The sequence below is a fragment of the Vombatus ursinus genome, unplaced genomic scaffold (assembly GCF_900497805.2).
Source record: "Vombatus ursinus unplaced genomic scaffold, bare-nosed wombat genome assembly UNPS02014821.1, whole genome shotgun sequence".
NCBI lineage: Eukaryota > Metazoa > Chordata > Mammalia > Diprotodontia > Vombatidae > Vombatus > Vombatus ursinus.
Window position 1 is genome coordinate 7,316,268 of NW_020954599.1, and position 20,022 is coordinate 7,336,289.

General features: G+C 36.5%; 1 protein-coding gene, 1 non-coding gene and 1 pseudogene across 2 annotated transcripts in view; all 3 read right to left on the reverse strand.

Moving 5' to 3' along the window:
• Positions 1 to 15,776, reverse strand: part of LOC114024522 — a 70,016-nt pseudogene extending 54,240 nt beyond the window's left edge.
• Positions 1 to 20,022, reverse strand: part of GRID2 (glutamate ionotropic receptor delta type subunit 2) — a 1,698,202-nt gene that overhangs the window by 1,530,697 nt on the left and 147,483 nt on the right. The gene's annotated exons all lie outside the window — the stretch shown is intronic.
• Positions 15,787 to 15,893, reverse strand: LOC114024592. The gene has a single exon (XR_003566920.1). It is a non-coding gene; the product is annotated as a U6 spliceosomal RNA (small nuclear RNA).

A 20,022-nucleotide genomic window follows, 5' to 3' on the forward strand; every position in this document is an offset into this window, starting at 1 on the left:
CCAATTGATAAATGGTCAAAGGATATGAACAGGCAGTTTTCAGATGAAGTAAACAAAGCTATTTATAGTCCTAGAAAAAATACTCTAAATCACTATTGATTAGAGATACGCAAATTAAAACAACTCTGAGGTAATACCTCTTACCTATCAGATTGGCTAACATGACAGAAAAGGAAAATGACAAAGTTTGGAGGGGCTTTGGGAAAATTTAGACACTAATGCATTGTCAGTAAAGTTGTAAATTGATTCAACCATTCTATAGAGCAATTGGGAACTATGCTCAAAAGGCAATAAAACCATGCATAGCCTTTGACACAGCAACACCACTACTAGGTCTGTATCTAAAAGAGATAAAATAATTGAAAGGAAGAAGACCTATATGTAACAAAAATATTTATAGCAGTTCTTTTAATGGTAGCAAAGAACTGGAACGTGAGAGGATATCCATCATTTGGGGGATGGCTGAATAAGTTGTTGTATATGGTTATAATGGAATATTATTGTGATTTTAAAAAAATGATGAAGAGGATGATCTCAGAAAAACCTAGAAAGACACCTGAAATGATTCAAGGTGAAATAAGCAGAGCCAGGAGAATAATGTTTACAGTAACAGCAATATTGTATGATGATCAACTGTGAATGACTTAGCTGTTCTTAGCAATACAATGATTCAAGACAATGCCAAAGGTTTTATGATGAAAAACACTATCCATCCCCAAAGAAAGAATTGACGAAGCCTGAATGCAGATCAAAGCATAATTTTTCTTGACTTTCTTTATTTTTCTTAGGGCTTTTCTGTCTGAGTTTTCTTTCACAACATGACTAACATGGAAATATGTTTTGCATGACTGAACATGTATAACCTATATCCAATTACTTGCCTTCTCTTTGGGATTGAGGGGGAAAAGAAAGGGAAGAGAGAATTTGGAACTCAAAAACTTTGAAAAATAATGTTAGGTATAATTAAATAGGTATAATTAAAAGAGATAAACATGGTAACTACATTTTGATAAAAGGTACCAAGACAATGAAGCAATATCAATACTGAACCTACATGCACCAAATGCTACAGCCTCAAAATTTTTAAAAGTCAAGTTAAATAAATTACATGTGGAGATATTCCCCTCTCAGAACCAGATAATTCTTACCAAAAATAAATAAGAAAGAAGATAAGGACACAAATAGGATTTTAGAGAAACTGGATATGATAGATATCTGGAGAGAACTGAATGGAAATAGAATGGAATATACCTTTTTCTCAGTGGTTCATGGTACCTTTACAAAGATTGACAATATATTGGCACATAAAATACTACAGTGAAAAGCAGAAATATTAAAAGTATCATTTTCAGATCATAATACAATAAAATTATTTTAATAAGGGACCAAGGAATAAGTGAATGGATTATTTTGTCTATTATAAATACCAAATTAACTAAAAAGGACATATAAAGAAAGATGTTATCTACACCTAGAGAAGGAACTGATTAGAAGTATGTATAGAATAACTTTACATGTATGTATGTATGTATGTATGTATGCATGTATATGTAGCCCACACATAGCAAACAACTAGTTTATCTTATTCACTGCAGGCTCTAATCAAATCTTGCCTAATGAACTAGCCTTCTAACTTGTTTCTTGCCATTGGTCTCTCATCTCTCTATCTATTTTCATACCCTTTCCTAGGTAATCTTCCTACTTCCCTGTCCAGAGGTATAACTCTCATAATTAAAATCTTCAGTGGTCTTATCTATTGACTATTTAATAAAGCATGAACTCCTGATCTTGGCATTCAAAGGCCCTACACACACTCCCTCTAACATACCTTTGCTTTGTTATTTTCAATTACTTCTCTTTACATCCTTGATATTCAAGCAAAACTCAATTTTTTTATCATCCTCTTTCCTTATTTTGCCTTATTCAGCTCTCAATCACCTTTGTAATCTTCCTTTCTCTGTTCTGTAGGCCAGAATAGAAGAATTCCATACAATTTAATCTCTTCCTATTACTCCCTTTAATCAAAACCTGACTAGCTACTACCTTCTCTGGTCAGTATTCTCCGACTTTCCTAGGTGATAGTAGCTAAATATCATCTCCTCATATTTTTCATGTGATTTGGGGGGAATGTCTATTTTACATTCCTCTTGCGTTACGTTTTTAATATACTTGTTGAATACCATCTATTAAATTGCAATTTCCTAGAGGGCAGGAATTGTGCTTTGTTTCATCCTATATTTCCATGACCTGGAACAGTATCTTATGAATAATAGATGATTGATAAATGTTCATCTAATTAAATTAATTTGAATTATAAAATCATAAAATATGTAAGATGGAAAGGAATTAAGGTATCATATAATTCATCCCTTTATATTTATAGATGAGAAATCAACAGTGGAGAAAGTTTAGATGACTTACTAAGAATCATACAGTCAAAAATAGAAATAATGTCTACTAATTCAAGTAAATACACTCACTGCTTTTCACCAACTCCATGTATAAGAATTAGAAAATCTAATCTCTTCACATAGAAGTTTGTATTATAGGCTGCTCCAGAGAAGGGGGTGAGGGACTAGAGCAGTGATTTCATTTATACAGGGAACTAACATGAAAAAAGACCTATTAATAGAAGTAACTACCTAGGGCATGGGTCACATGTGGCCTCCTAGGTCCTTGCGTGCAGCCTTTTGACCAAGTCCAGTTTTACAGAACAAATCCTTTTATTAAGGGGATTTGTTCTGTGAAGTTTGGATTCAGTTAAAGGGCCACACTTCCCTAGGTCCTGGGAAATAATGAATTCTATATATTTAAGTATTTTTTTTCTCTTTTGGGGGGTGGCAGGGATAAAGGGAGGTTCATAAGATATTAGTTATTTCATTTCTGAAGGGAATTTCCCATGAAGGAATTCTACCAATGAAAGTTGGCATTTGTTCTGCAACTCTAAATGAAATTTGATTGAATTACCCAGATCAAATGACTCTCACACAGATTGTATTGTTCAAAGGCAGGACTTGAACCCTGGCCTTTATACTGTACAGGCCTGCCAGCAATCTACCAAATACATTTCACTGTCTCTGCAGTAGCACAAGGAAGCCTCTATTAATTGCAGAAAGGGTTGTAGGGAGAATGAATTCTACTGATGTTCAAAGAAGAGACAATCATTTCTATGGTCTGAATAAAATTCATTACTGATATGCAAAAGAGGATGTGGCAATGACATTGAAGAAGCAGATGTACTTTGGGGTAGTCTTCCAGCACCTTGGATAGATAGCAAGGCAAGTCACTGGAACTGAACAGAAGGAAGAGAGTGGATTGAGTGCTCTTGGAAAACTTCTTAAGAGTGCTCAACCATCCCTAGAGATGGATACTCTCTAAATCAAAAACTCATCTTTTTCAAATATATATTCTTATATAGATCCTATAAAGGTGCCTAGGAGGCCTAATGGATAGAGTATTGGACTTGAGAGTCATGGAAGACATAAGTTTAGACTCTGTCTCAGATGCCTAGTAGCTATTACCCTAAGCAAATCACTCAACTACTTAACCTCACTTTTCTCATCTGCAAAATGAGTATAATAATAGCACCTGCCTCATAAAGTTGTTGCAAGAATCAAATAAGATAACATAAAGTGTTTTGCAAAATTCAAAGCACTACCTGACTGTTAGTTGTTGTGGCTCTTGGCGCTGTTGCTGTTGCTGTCATGTGGCTTTGAATCATGCAAGATCATTATTTCAAATATACATATATAGATATAGGTGTAGTTTGGGTAACCCAAGAGTTAAGGAGAAGCAAATGAACGGAAGGTATGAATCCAATGCATCACTTCATCTAGGAAATAAATGATCAGAAAATTAAGTCAGCTAGACATCTAGTTAGAATGGAAGACATCAGATGAATCCAAGCACTGCATTAGTAGCACAATAACGTTGGGGAAAAAACCCTAGAGAAATACTTCCAGTGGGCTAAAAGATAGCTTGTGGATTAATAGGAAGAGAGGGAAAAAAGCACTGTTATGGAATGAGAAGATATGGATATGTTTTTATCTCTAATAATGGAGTGAGCACCAACACCAATAAAAGGGCAAGCCCATTAAAGTACTGAAATCAGGAAAGGTCCCCAGACCTGACTATAGAAAGAATTCAGTGCTGGAAGCAATAAACTTTTAATTGCACTCAGAAACAGAATTTCAAGCTAACCATGAGGGTTATATTACAAAAGCATGGGGAAATTGTACTTTTACAAAAACATAATAACAATAATCATTATTATTAGTACAAGCCTTCCTTCTCATCACAATAAAATCTATAAGAAAACAGTCTGCTCATGAGTTGATTTTCTTCCTTGGTGAAAACTAGAGAAAGCAATAGATGCACTATTACAAATGATTTTCTAGGGGAAAAACTACATTTTCAATATCAGATAGCTGAGAAATTGTTAGCAATGTAACTACAAAAACCCAGTATAGTTAAGCAAGAAAAGAGAACAGATGAAAACTATTGAGAATCATTGACATAGAAAGGTAGCACTGAAATGACTACATTTAAGTAGAAGGGAGTGTAGTTACTGTTTCTACTACACTTTGTTCAAGGAACCGCTGAGTATTTCCTAACAATTTCCCTTTACATAGGGCTTTAAAGTTGGCAAAGCCCTTTACATATGTTCTTCATTTAAGCTTCACAATATCCCATGAGGTAAGTAATAGAGGTATTATTACCTCTGCTTTTCAGAGAAGGAAATTGAAGTTTAGAGAGATTAAGTGACTTGCCCATTAGTTCATGGCTTATAAATATCATAGCCAGGATTAATAGAATGACAGGAAGACCTGCCACACTGGGTAAATGCTCAAGCATTTTAGGAAAGAAATAAGCAAGAGGCAATAAGCATGAGAAATCATGGAAGGGTTGTGATCTGTAATGGTGCTGGAAATAGCTACACCCATCAAAAATTACCTCTGATTGTTAGCTAATGACAAGAATGATCCTGGAGGTATGTGTTGATACTAGAGAGTGGAGGAGGTAGGAAAAGATTGAAAACACAGAATGCTTGCAGCCCTACTACCCTACCAAACAGAAATCTGAGCAACCGGAGAAATGTGTGACCTTCCAGGGGAAGATGGCACCTCAACTTTTCCTTCTTTATAGTTTGGGCTCAAAATAGTCCTTGACTGCTTGATTTTCTACTGTTTGATTCAATCCATTCAATTACACATTCATGAATCTCTTTTACTCTCATTCTATTTCCATCCTTTCCCTAAAAGTTCCAAATTTTAGATGATTCATCATCTACCATATCCACTACTAATCTCAAGCTTCTAAATGCTTCTGAGAGAAATCACATAATGAGGCAGCAAGGCCTAAGGTCAAATCCTCCCTCAGACACTTACCTGCTATATCTGCCCAGGGAAAGTCCCAACTTCTCTCTGCCTGAGTTTCATCATCTTTAAAATGGAGATAATAATAGCACTTTGCCTCTTGGAGTGGTTGTGAAGACAAAATAAGATGATATATTTTCGATTACAAGTGGATAAGGTAGATTGTAAGAGTCATTCAGCATTTGGAATTGGCACTGACTCTCTTCAAAAATGAAGGATGAACAATAATAACATATAAACGCTAGCTATTATTATTGCTATTATCAACTGTGCCTTCACTAGCTTAAAACAAATCTACTTTCTCCTATGATTGACCATTTACAATCCTTACAGCAACCATTTCAAACTTTTTTGAGGTAACTTGGTAGTAGAGGTAGGGAAAGCACTACTTGCAGAGTTTTAGGAGACCTTGACTCAAATCCTCCCCCTATAGTTACTATGTGACTATTGGCAAGTCATTTAACCTATGTGAACTTAAATTCCTTCATCTAAAAAATAAATATAATTACTACTGAGATACCTACTTTGCAAGGTAATATGAGGTACAAATGAGATGATATTACATAAAGTACTTTAAAAAGATAAATCACTATATAAAAATCAGAGAGCACTATTTTCATCTTTCCCCAAAGTTACCAACACCAATCTAAATCCTCCCTCTTTTAGTAGGAAAACTCCATTTCCTTTTACTGAGAAGATCAAAGCTATCCATCGTAGGAATTTATTTTACTCAGTTATGCAGATTTATCAGAAAATGTTGTTGTTGTTTTTTCCAATGGAGGAGGTAGAATGGAGAGATAAATACTTGTTACCTGAAAAATAATTTCCTTTTAAAATCAAAGATAACTATTGATGGGTTCCTGGAATAACCGACTCCACACTTCAAAAACTTTCTGCTTCATCTCCCAACCTCTACTTTTTTTATTTTCTTTCTTTAGAGGATGAAACCGAGGATGACGAACACCTTGTTTCTAAGGTCTTCGATGCCATCCTATAGCATCTTGTCTTGCTGCTTGTCCCAGTCATTATTCCTGTGCTTTCATCTTCAGCGTCTTCTTCCCCAAAGACTTCTTCCTACACTGCTTATAAACAAGACAAGATCTCTCTCTTTAAAAAAAAAAGCCTTCACTTCACCATGCCATTTCTTCTTCATTCATTTAGAAAACTTTTATTAAGGGGCTACCATGTGCTAACTATTATGTACAATGGTGAAACAAAAATAGAAACAATCTCTGTCCCAAGGATTTGCAAAGCAGACAATACTTGTTTTTCAATTTCCTTATAAAATCTTTGACACAGATACATCTCACTCCCCACTCATTTCTCTGTTCCTTGCAATTTGACATTTTCCTCCCATTATTCTATTTATATTACTCCCTCAAAGTTTAAGGGACTACTGAATTGATAAATCCAATTGCCCCTTCTCTCAATATCTCTTTTCAGATTTCAGGAACTTTTGACACTGCCATCGTGTTCTTTATATTCTCTTCCCTTTGCTTATGTGTCAGTGCTCTCTCCTAGTACTTCTAAGGACATAATGACTCCTTATTAATATTCTTTGTTGTACCCCTATCCATTTTTTTGTCACCCTGAGCATAGGTGTCCCTCAAAACTGTCTTAACTTCTATTTTTCCTTCCTTGGAAATCATGCATGTTACTTCCTTTCTCAATAAAATTTGCTTTCTGTTGCATTTAGAATAAAATACACACTTCTTAGCCTGCCTCCGAAGGCAATCAATACAATCTTGCTCAATTAGACTTTTCTAGCCTTATTACACCTTACTTACTTTGATGTGCCATACATTCTAACCAAACTGAACTAAGTTCCCCAGACACAAACGAACTAAATCTTTCACTCAGCCCCTTTCCCAATCTCATCCAAAATCCCCCATTAAACCTAGGTGTCATTCTCAACTGTCTACTCTCAGGGACTTATGGTCTACATGAACAGTAAGATGGTAGACTAGATATTTTAGCAGATCTAAATGACTTATCAAACCTCTTCGAAGCAGGAACTATGTGCTGAAGATAAAGCAACCTCAGCTGTCTCCATAGTCTAGGATACCAAAAATCCAAAAGGTTTAAAAAAAAATTTCCCAAACACAAGAATTCTCACTGACCTGAGCTCAGTTCCCCCTCCCTCTCCCTCCCCCACCTCCCACATTACCAGCAATGAGGCTGTACTAGCAAATCTACGGGCATAATATAGGCTTACAACAAAACATGCATACCTCGGCATCTCTTCCCTCCTTCCAGTACCAGCAATACCTCAGCTGCAGGCTGCAAAAGATTCTTGACAGCCATCTTGGCCACAGGCCTTCAGGAATGAAAACCTGCCAGGTACTACAAGCTAGATGCACTCATTCCACTGAAAGTAGGCTCTGAAATGCTGGTGTCAGGCCACAGATTTGGGGAACAGAGAAACTAGGATAAGGTGCTAAGATAGGACACTGTGTATATGGCATTGTGCCGTATGCCACCTAGGCTTTTACACCAATAGAAAGTGCATAGCACCAAGATGGGACTAGTTCTGACTATCCAGAAATCACTTGGAGCAGAGACCTAGGCTAGTGAACCATGAATTACAGAGCATGGGAGGAGGCTGGAACACTTTGAGATCCAGCCCCCAAGGAAACCACAATCGGAGGGGAAGTTGTCAGGAAATGAGTGATAAGGAAAATAAGGTGGGAAAAGACTGAAAGTACCAAAGATTTTGAATATAAACAGACAAATCAAGAAGAAAAATAGTACCAATACAGCTAAGATTAGAAGGAAACTGGGGAAATTTTTTTACAACAAGTTTCTCTAATAAATGCCTCATTTTTCAAATATATAGAGAACAGAGTCAAATTTATAAAAATGCAAGTCATTCCTCAATTGATAAATAGTCAAAGGATATGAAAAGGCAGTTTTCAGAAGAAGAAATCTAAGCTAGCTATAGTCATATGAAAAAATGCCTATAGGTGATTGCTTCCTTTATGGGACTATATAACATAAGAATATGCATAAAAGTGAGAAAGTGAGTAGGTGGATAGGGAAGAGAGAGCCATGTGCTGGGGTCAAGTACTAGAAATGAGGGGAAGTTGACCTCTGGGGTCTCAGGAAAAAAAAACCTATGGGGGAGTGAGTGAGGAGAGGGGAAATATGGAAAAGGAGGGGGAAGGGCACAAAACCTCAAAAACAGATGCAGAAAAGCAAAAATATTAAGTGAATCCTTTTCAGATCATAATACAATAAAAATTATATTCAATAAAGGATCATAAAAACAAATTTAAATTCATTGGAAATTAAACAATCTAACCTCAAAGAATGAGTGGGTCAAAGCATTAAATTGTTTCGCTAAAAAAATGACAACAATGAGACAATACACCAAAAACCAAAAACACGCTAAAAGCCAAAGCAGTACATAGGGGAAAATTTATATTTCTAAATGCTTACATCAATAAAATAGAGAAAGACCAAATCAACAAATTGGGAAGGCAATTAAAACAAAAACTAGAAAAAGAACAAATTCAAAATCTTCAAGAAACACCAAATTGGAAATCCTGAAAATCAAAGGAGAGATTAATAAAACTTAAAGTAAAAAAAAAAAACCATTGAATTAATAAATGAAACTAAGTAGGGGATGGTTTTATGAAAGAACCGATAAAATAGATAAGCGATTGGTTAATTTGATTTAAAAAAGAAAAAAAGAAAACCAAATTAGCAGTATCAAAAATGAAAAAGGTGAATTTGCCATCAATGAAGATGAAATTAAAACAATTATTAGAAGCTATGTTGCCCAATTATATTTCAATAAATCTGACCATCTAAAATGTGGATGAATATTTTAAAAATATAAATTGTTCAAATTAACAGAAGAGGAAATAAAGTATTTAGATAATCCTATCTTATAAAAAGAAATTGGAGAAGTCATAAATGAGTTCCCTAAGAAAATATTGCCTAGAATCAGATAGATTCACAAGTGAATTTTACCAAACTTTTAAAGAACACTTATATAAACTAAATCAGAAAACAGACCAAAAAAAGGTGTCTTACCAAGTTCCTTTTATGACACAAATATGATGCTGATACACAAACCAGAAAGAGCAAAAAACAGAGAAAGAAACCTATGGACCAATTTCCCTAATAAATATTGATAAAAAATATTTTAATTAAAATTCTAGCCAGGAGATTGCAGCAATATGTTACAAAGATCATGCATTATGACCAGGTGGGATTTATACCAGGAATGCACAGCTAGTTCAATATTAGGAAAACTATCAGCATAATTGACCATATTAATAATAAAACCAACAAAATCATATAATCATATCAATAGATGCAGAAAAAGCATTTGACAAAATACACTCAAAAGTATAGGAATAAAAGGAGCTTTCCTTAAAATGATAAGTAGTAACTATCTAAAACCATAAACATGCAGTGCTGGAGTAATGGAGTAAGCTAGAAGGCTTTTCAGGAACATCAGGGATGAAGCAGGATGATCATTGTCACCACTAATATTCAATATTGTTCTAGAAATGCTAGCTGTGGCAATAAGACAAGAAAAAGAAATTGAAGGAATTAGAATAGGAAATGAGGAAACAAAACTATCACTCTTGGCAGATGATATGATGATATGTAGATGACTTAGCTATTCTCAGCAATACAACAATCCAAGATAATTCTGAAGGACTTATGATGAAAATGCTATCAACCTCAAGAGAAAGAACTGATGGAGCCTGAAAGCAGATCAAAACATACTTTTTCTATTTACTTTATTTTGCCTGGGGTTTTTGTCTCTTTTCTATTACAATATGGCTAATATGAAAATATGTTTTGCAGGACTGCACATGTATAAACTATATCAAATTGCATGCCTTTACAAGGAGAGAGTAGAGAAGGCAGGGAGGAAAAATTTGCATGCAATCAAGAAAAAAGTAAAAAATAAATTAAATTTTAAAAAAGAGGGGAAAAGGAAGGTGGCCTTTCTTTGGTGGTGGGAGTGCATGTCACTGATGAATGTTAGTGAAGAGAGTTAGGTCACCGAAGGGAGATGAGGACCTTGCATTAGGTGAAGTCTGTTTCATCATCTGTAAAATAGAGATAATAATAGAACCTACCTCCCAGGGTTATTGTGAAGATGAAATGACATAATAATTGTAAAGTGCTTAGTACAGTACTTACCACATAGTATACACTATGTACATGCTAGCTATTATTGTTAATACTGCAATGATGATGATGAATAGCCCTTGTTCTATAAATTAGGCACAACAGAAAAGGGGAATCTCTAGGGTGAGCCCCACAAGGAATTAGCAGAGAGCACCTTGAGGGAACATCCTGGGATGAATACCTTGAAACACTGATTGCATGAAGAACACAGACTAAAAAGAGAGAACAGGTAATTACAGGAGTCATGAATCTGAGAATGAGAGGACAAACAGGAAGAGAAGATGGATAATGAAGAGATTGAGAGTGATGCTTTTTGGAGAGGGGTCCAAAAATGAAATTTAAACATTAAGGAACAGTATGAGCTAAAGGGGAGGAGATGAAGGGTGAACAGCAAATGAGAACAGGGGATTGATAGATAAGGAAAGAGATTCAGTGGGAACAGGTGCAAGTTTTGTAGTGCCAGAAAAACTTTAAAACTGAAAACAAAAACACAACCGTGCATAAATGCTTCTTCTGAAACTCACATAGAAGACAACTACCAAACACAGGATATATGTCATTCAATGGAAATGAAAAATTTATTAGGCACCTGCTATATACTACTACATACTGGCACCTACTATATACATAGCACGCACCTAAGACACTAGGATAGGTGCTAGGCACACAGAGAAAAAGGTGACAGAGTTCCTTACCTTGATTATACACGACTCTACCCAAATAATTATAATACTATGCAGTGAGTCATAGGTAAAAGGCAGATAGTGACCTACTTAGAGTCGCAAAAGCAGCTGGCAACAAGAGGTCTCAGCAGCTGATGTTGTTTCTGTGCTGTGACATGATCCATTCCACATTTCCTTCCTGCCTAAGACATTAACCCTTACTTACCCAAAGAGCTGCTGTTGTCATCTGCTATACTGTTTCTCTGAAGAGCTACCGCTGACCTCTGTTTCTTACTTAGCTTTTTCCAGTTAACATTTGCTGCTAGACTTCTATTTTTCTGACTACCTGCTACCATTGGCTGTAGCTGTTTTTGACTGCTGAGAAATCTTCAAAAATAATATGATGTCTCCTTTTGAAGATTGCCCAAATCTAGCATTATTACAGCTCCTTCCTTAGCCACATTCAGCCAGTGGACAAAAGAACCCCTCAGGCAAGATTTTTCTTTTCCCACAAATTCACTCTCCTTGGCAGAATTCTTCCAGGACTCCTTGATATTTAGGTTTGGTTAAGTAAATACTTTTCAGTTCCCATCATGCTGCTGGAAGTACTAAGCAAACTGCAGAGGAGTTTTGACATAGCTCAAGGAAACAACCAGGAACACTAGAGCTGAAAAAGCTTTGCCCTGCATTCCTAAAGCTACATCAAAGTCATTGTCCTTCTTACACAGAATCTTAGAATTAAGGATAGTTTAAAGATCATCCAAATAACTCCCTTAATTTTATAGTTCAGGATATTGAGGCACACAGAGATTAAATGAATTGCTTCACACAATAATTGTGACAGAATGCCATCTCAAAATTAGAATCACTGTTCTGAGGGGGAAAGTAGGGATGATGCGTGCTTTTTCACCTGGTGAAATCTACGCTTGTTTTACAAGTTAACTGAATTTGTGTAATAAACAATTTCACACTCCTTCACTCTTCATTTATAAAATCCAGGTTATACTTGTTCTTCCTAATGACGATATAATGAACCAAGTAAAATAAAATGGAACTTCCTTCAAATAATTTTAATTTCGTCTTTTCATCCCAAACATCTCACATGTAATAAGTACTTGATGAATGTTTATTGAATTGAATAATTTATGAGGCAGTGCCTCAATAAAATAAAATTCAAAAATTAACATTTTTCTTTAGGGTTACTGGCCAACCCTCCTGTACCAAGCAGGAGATAGAAGAGCAACCTGGAATCCAGAATTTCTATTTATCTGAAATCTTCCTCTTCTTTTTGAGACTTTTTGTTTCTCCATTTGTCTAGAACTCCTTGATTACTCTACTTCAACCTTCCTTGTGGCCACAGGATTTCCTAGGTGAACGTCATAGATTTACAAGTTTCTTCTCCAGGAAAACTATTCCAAGGATCACTAGAGCCTTCCTCAGTCTCTTAGTTCTCCTTTCTAGCTGCCTAGATCCCTTTTAAGGCCAAGTCTAAATATTTAGCCCCAAAATTTTTTTCTAATTTTTGGAAGAATTTGCATTAGTTTCACTTCATCTTCAAATGCAGATTTAGAAAAAAAAAGAAGAGAAAAAAGAGGAATCTTTTTTTAGAAATCGTTGCTTGCAAATTTTATAATATTTTAATATCAACACATAATCATATTAAAACTTTAGGTATTTTACATTATGTTGCAGCAAATTTTGTTTTCCAATCCTCTCAACTATTCATCATAATAAGAGCTTATTCAATTGGACTCAACTAACTCAGGATTTGCAATAATTATAATTATTGCTGGAATCAGGAATAGTAATAGATGACTGTGTGAATGGATAAAGGTAGGTCCAGTTTATGTGGGGGTCTTAAATATCAGATTGGAGAATTTGGAATTTATTCATTGTGACTAAAATAATATCATCACAAAGTGAATACTTATTGAACTAGTAATTGACTGATCCCAGCTTTCCGTGTTGACTTTGAATCCTTTCCACATCTGTCTTCTAGATAAGTTAGCTGTTATTACACATCCACAGAACAGTTGAATTGAGAGAGAGAGAGAAAGAGAGAGAGGAGGAGGAGGAAAAAGCTGGTGCCAATATCTCTAAGGAACACAACAGCCTTTCCTGTATTAATTTTCCATTTGACCAATTATGAAAAAAGAAATAGTCAAGGTCTCCAGACTGGTGTTCCACGAACTGGCTATTATACTGTGAATTTGAAATTTAATGAACTAACAGATGGGAGTACCAGAGATCCAGGTGAGCCTTCTTTGTGGTTAATCAGTATAGTTATGTTGTTTTTGAGAGACTGGGTCTGCCTACGACAACCAGGCTGGAAATGCAGCTGCTACTCACAGGCCCAATCCCACTACTGATTAGCACAGAAGCTTTGACTTGCTTCTCTGATTCATTCTCCATAGGGAAGATGGTGGTACCCCAGTCCCAGGAGATCACCACGCTGGTATCAGATTTAGTATGGACACTCTATCTGCTGCTGCTCAGAACTCCTGATCTCAAGAGATCCACCAGCGTCAACCTCCATTTTAGTAATGATTATAGGCAGGTACCACCATACTAGGAGGCAGTTAGTATAGTGCCACGGTGTCTGGTGATCTGGGCGGATTTCTCAGTGTGTCTGGATTATATTCCTCTTTTTTTGTGAATTACTCTGGGAAAAAATATTTTGCTTTGAGGTTAGCTGTTTGAGACCTGCAGTGCAGAGTATAGCAAGGTCAGGGAGGGCACTGAAGACTTTGTCCAAAAGGCACTAACAAGAGCACTGGATGAGCCTTCTGAATTCTTTTCTATTCACTTAGACATCAGTGATACAAGAGAAAAATGAAAACATCCACTAACCTCAGTGAACATTGCATTTCTAGAGGAAAACAAAATGATTTCAGCTAAGTGCAGCATGGTGGTATCTGAGGCTGTAGGACTCTGACAGGTACTGATTGTGAGACTAGGATAATGTTAGTTATAGACAAAATGTCTTAAAATTATGAATTCAAGCACAGCATAATTATTTTCAGCACACACTTATGCAATCACACTTATAAAACCACCCAACTGTTGCTCAAATCATTTTTTTTTGAAATTACAGAAAGATAGAGCCTGTGGCTGGTTTGCTTTGCTAGAACATGGAGCGACTGTTGTTCCATAGCCAGGGATTTGCTCTTGTACCTTCTGCATTCATGCCACACATGTAAACCGTAAGTCCCAGAAGCCACCAGGAAAATGTGTGGTAGATGGAATGTGGGATTTTTAACATTACAACTATAAAAATAACTCAACACATAACTGCTGTAGTGAAGTAAATAAGTACCACATGGAGAAGTAATTTGTTTAGGTTATATCTATACAATAACAAGCCAAGAAATGTAAAAAGGAATAAAGTGAAGATTATAGGCATAAGAATCATTTTAATTAACTTCAACAAGTATTTAATGAGTGGTTACTCTGTGCCAGGTCGCTGCATTGCTAGGCATTAGTGATATAAAGACAAAAAAGAAAATGACTCACTCCTCTCAGTGAAATTGAATTCTACCAGAGGAAAACAAACTGTATGGGTGTTAAAGTCAGCAACCAAAACCTACCCTGTTACAAGGTACAGACTGGAGACGAGACAACAGCAGGAATCACTGTTCTCCCTATATGGCAAGTTTAGAGGTCCATCAATGACAACTGAGGTTTTAGGTAAATGGCTTTTCAATTACAATCATATTCCTAGATGAAAGGTAACTGTCCCCAAGGGATCTTGTAGAATTAATATTAGTCCTTCCTTTTCTTCCCCATATCCTTCACCTTGGGAGTTTTAAAAATCTATAACTTTCCTCCCCAACATACCCTCTCTTCCCAACTAACTACTGTTTATAAAACTTCTTACTTTAGCAGGAAAAAACAATGACCCACTGAAACAATCTCCCCCCAATAGTCTTATCCCTTCTTGTTCCTCACCAACCCCTCCCCTCTGCTCAGCACTTAAAAGTTCAGATCCATGCTCTGAATTTGGTTAACCAAGGTATGATCTTGTCTAGCCTGCAGTCATTTGGTACTTGTATGATCTTGGGCAAACCGCTTAACTTCTCTGTGCCTCAGTTTCTTCACATGTCATTTTGGAGAAGGCTGCCAGGATGCCAGCAAATATCACATCTGTGAACTTAGAAGCATCCACGGCAGAATGTATCCCTGGTTTACTGTGGTACTTTACCCAGGGGCAGTCTGAGTATGATACAATTTCAGGCAGGTTTGCGAAGAAGTTTTGTTATCATCTGAATGTCCAAATCAAGGGTTCCCCAGTGATGTCATCTTTATGTGTTGTAGGGTTGAACTCCTCATGGTAGGAGTGGCCACTGGCAGGATCAATTAACTTTCCTGTGGCTCTCAAAATTAGTAAAGAATTGGCAGTGTTGAACTCAGTTACTGAGTTTAGCTTTTCTTTCCTCTTGTCCATGAGGTCTTCAAGCATATCTGCCTGTCTCAATGTCTGAGGGAAGCCATCTGAGAGAAAATAATTTTCACAAGGAGGGCTATCTAAGTTCTTCTCCACAGGTTCCATGACCATCTCATCATTCACCAGTTTTCCAGTATCCATTGACATCTTGGAAACTATGGAAAGCTTCAAAAATTTGTGCGTTATCTTTGCATAGGGGCCATGCTAATGTTTTCTGTATCCTTCAAATTTTTCTATATGTGCTGCCAAAGCAGGCACTCAGACTCAGTTCAAAGGTCTTTTCTGATACATTTGGAGGTCTTATCTTGACCAACCCCACTGACCCAAAGTAGGATTTTTATATGAAATGATTCCTCTAGCATATAATGAAAATCAAAATTCACAGTTTTTCTAGCCAAGTCATAACTAAGCAAATAGTCACAAAAGAGTTCTAGATATTAGATTTTCCCAGCTATTTGACCTTAAAGAACTACCATATCGATCACATACAAATTAAATATCAGGAAACAGGACACTTCGGTCGTTTTTACACTGAATGTCTTCTCTGTGTTTCTCTTACAATGTCCTTGTTTTTGCCTTTTCTATTAAAAACTATTCAAATCCAAAAGGGTAATACCTTGTATAAGTATATACAAAACAGACATAAAATAATTAAGGGTTGGGGGGGGGAGGAACAAACCACAAAAGAGCAACAGAAAAGGCTTCCTATAGGAAGAAATATCTCAACTTTGATTTGAAGGAAGCAAAGAATTCTATGGGGCAAATATTAAGTAGAGGGCAATGGAATATTTTGCCTATGGAACAACAAGTAGGCCAGTTTGGCTAGAAAATTGTCAAGTTTTTTTTTTCTGGGACTAAATGGACTCCTCAGAAGAATTAGATGGACCAACCAATGCTAAAAGCAACAGGTCATTTTGCTTCATATGTTTATAGGAAGGCCCGAAAGTCAAGGCCATGTGATTCAAGGGATGAAAAAGCATGGATAGAGATGACAGCTTCTGGGAGCCAAGATTGCAGAGTAAGAATAAGCCATAACTCTTCCATACTTACTCCAAAAAATCATAAAATAGTACCCAAAAAACAAATCCTGAAATAGCAGAACTAGCAAAAAGATGGGGGGTGGGGACAATGTTTGAGCCCAAGAAACTTGGATGACTGGCAAGAAAGGTCTGTCTCACTTAGGTAAAAGGGGAGCACAGTCCAGGAAAGCAAACAGGACAGGATGCATCCAGCAAGCCAGCAGCAAGCCCCACTTCAAAAAAGCAGTGGTAGATCCTAAACCCCAATGTGGAGAAGCACGCGAATGCCAACACTAGGACCCCCTACTTACCTCAGCATAGCCAGGGGAACGTGGAAATTCCAGCTCTGAGAACTGCCCAATGCTTCAGCATAGCCTCTGGGAAAGAAACAACCTCCAGCAGCCAGAATCCCCTAGCTTTAGTGTAGCTCCAGGCAAACAGGCTACCTCCAGTGAACAGACCTCCAGGTGCTTCAGTGTAGCCCAACAAAACAAACAAATGCCAACTCTACAAGTGCCTAAACAAACAGGCAGCTGCCTGCCCCATGCCCCTGCTACATGCTTCAGCACAACACTGGGAATCAGGCAGCCACCAGCAGCCAGACTACCACTTGCCTCAGTGTAGTCCTGGAGAAATGAAGAAATATCCCAACAGCCTTAGCACATGCCAGACACCACCACTAGGACCCCAGCCCAACACCAGGTAAGCTTTCAAATCCTTAAGGCTTCCAACAGCACCAACCACCCTTCACCCAACCCCCTCAGTGCAGCACCAGATGTGAGTGCCTGAGTGGGCCTCAGAACAACATAAGTGCAGTGCCGGGTAAACAATCCATACCTGCAGCCTCAGCACAAGAAGCTTGATACAGTGTCCCTTTCACCCCAGGAGCAGAGCTCAAATTTAAAAGAAAGGTTAAAGGCCAAAACAGATGAGCCAAAAAACAACAAAAAAAAATCTTACCTTAGAAAGTTTTTATGGTAGCAGGGAAGATCAAGACACAAACTCAGAAGAGGAAAACCATGTCAAATCAAAAGGAGGACCTGGACAGCATCTTTCAAGAAGTTATCAACAAAAACTATCCTGATATCCCGGAAACAGAGGGCAAAATAGGCACTGAAAGAATATCCCGATCTCAGGAAAGAGATCCCAAAATAAAAACTTTATGGAACATTATGAGCAAATTTCAAAACTATCAAGTAAAAAATACTACAAGTGGCTAGAAAGAAACAATTCAAATGCTGGGGAACCACAGGCAGGATTACATAGGACTTGGCAGTTGTGACATTAAAAGATCAGAAGTCATGGAACATGATATTCCATAAGGCAAAGTAACTAGGACTACAAGAAAGAATCATTTGCCTGGCAAAATTAAGCATAATACATTAAGGCAAAAAATGGTCATTCAATGAAACAGAAGGATTTCAAGCATTCATAAGAAGATCAGAATTAAAGCAAAAACTTGATTTCCAATATCAAGAACCAAGAGAAGTATAAACAGATAAAAGAGAAAAAAAACATAAGGGATTCAACAGAGCTAAACTGTTTATATCACTGCATGGGAAAATACTTGTAATTATTTTAAAAAAATATCACTAATAGTACGGCCAGAAGGAACATACATAGACAGAAGGTACAAGTACAAGATGAATTTGAGAGAATGACATGAAAAGTAAGGGATGAGAAAGAGGACTATATTGGGTGCAGAAGGAAGGGAGGAGTAGAATGGGGTAAAATATTTCACATGAAGAGACACGAAAGAGCTATTATAGTGGAAGGGAAGATGGGAGGGTGGTCAGTGGGGATCACTTGAACCTTACTCTCATCGGTACTGACTCAAAGAGGGAATAGTATACACAATCAATTGAATATAGAAATCTATCTTACCCAAAAGGGAAGTAGGAGGGGATAGGGACTGACAGAAGGGAGGGGAGATCAGGGGAGGTAGCAGAAAGAAGCAAAACAGGAAGAGAGGAGAGAAAACAAACAGGAGGAAGAATAGTCTGGAAAGAAAAACACAGGTAGTAATCGTAACTACGAATAGGAATAGGATGAACTCTCCCATAAAATGAAAGTGGCTAGCAGCTTGGAACAAAAACCAAAATCCTGCATTATGTTGTTTACAAGAGATACATTTGAAGCAGAGAGACACACATGGAGAAAAGGTAAGAGGCTGGAGCAGAATCGGTTACGCTTCAGCTGAAGTAAAAAAAAAAAAAAAAGCAGGAGTAGCAATCCTGATCTCAGACAAAGTAAAAACAAAAATAGACCTAATCAAAAGAGATAAGGAAGGAAATTACATCTTGCTAAAAGGTATCTAAATATATATGCACCAAGTGCATAGCATCCAAATTCTTAAAGGAGAAGCTAAGTGAGTTATAGTAAGAAATAAAGAGCGAAACTCTACTAGTGGGGGGCCTCAACTGCCCCCTCTCAGAACTTGATGAATCTAAACAAAAATTAAACAAGAAAGAAACTAAGGATGTAAATAGAACATTAGAAAAGTTAGATATGACAGACCTTTGGAAAAAACCGAATGGCAAGAGAAAGGAAAATACCTTTTTCTCAGGAACGTATGGCACCTACACCAAAATTGACCATGTATTAGGGCATAAAAATCTCACAACCAAATGTAGGAAGGCAGAAATATTAAATGTACTCTTTTTGGATCGTGATACAATAAAATTGCATTCAAAGGTCAGTGGAAAGATAGATTAAAAAATTACTTGGAAACTAAATAATCTAATTCTAAGGAATAAGTGGATCAACCAATTATAGAAACAATCATTAATTTCATTAAAGAGAATGACAATGAGACAACAAAGTTATGGGATGCAGCCAAAGAAGTACTTAGGAGAAAATTTATTTATCTCAATTCTTACATCCAAAAAATGGAAAAATAACAAATCAGTGAATTGAGCATGCAATTAAAAAACTAGAAAAAGAACAAATTAAAAATCCCCAATTGAGCACCAAATTGGAAATCTTGAAAATCAAAGGTGAGCTTAATAAGATTGAAAGCAAAAAAAAAAAAACAACTATGTAGCTAATAAATAAATCTAGGATTTTATGATTTTATGAAAAAACACAGTAAGATAGACAATCCACTAATTAATTTGATTAAAACCAAATATCTGGTATACAAAAAAATGGAAAGGGTGAAATCACCACCAATGAAGAAGAAATTAAAGCAATTATTAAGAAGTATTTTGCCCAATTATACACCAATAAATCTGATGATCTGAGTAAAATCAATGAAAATTTATTCAAATATAAATTACCTAGCTCAATAGATCAAGAAATACAATGCCTAAATAACCCCATATTAGAAAAGGAAATTAAGCCATGAATGAACTCTGTAGGAAAAAATC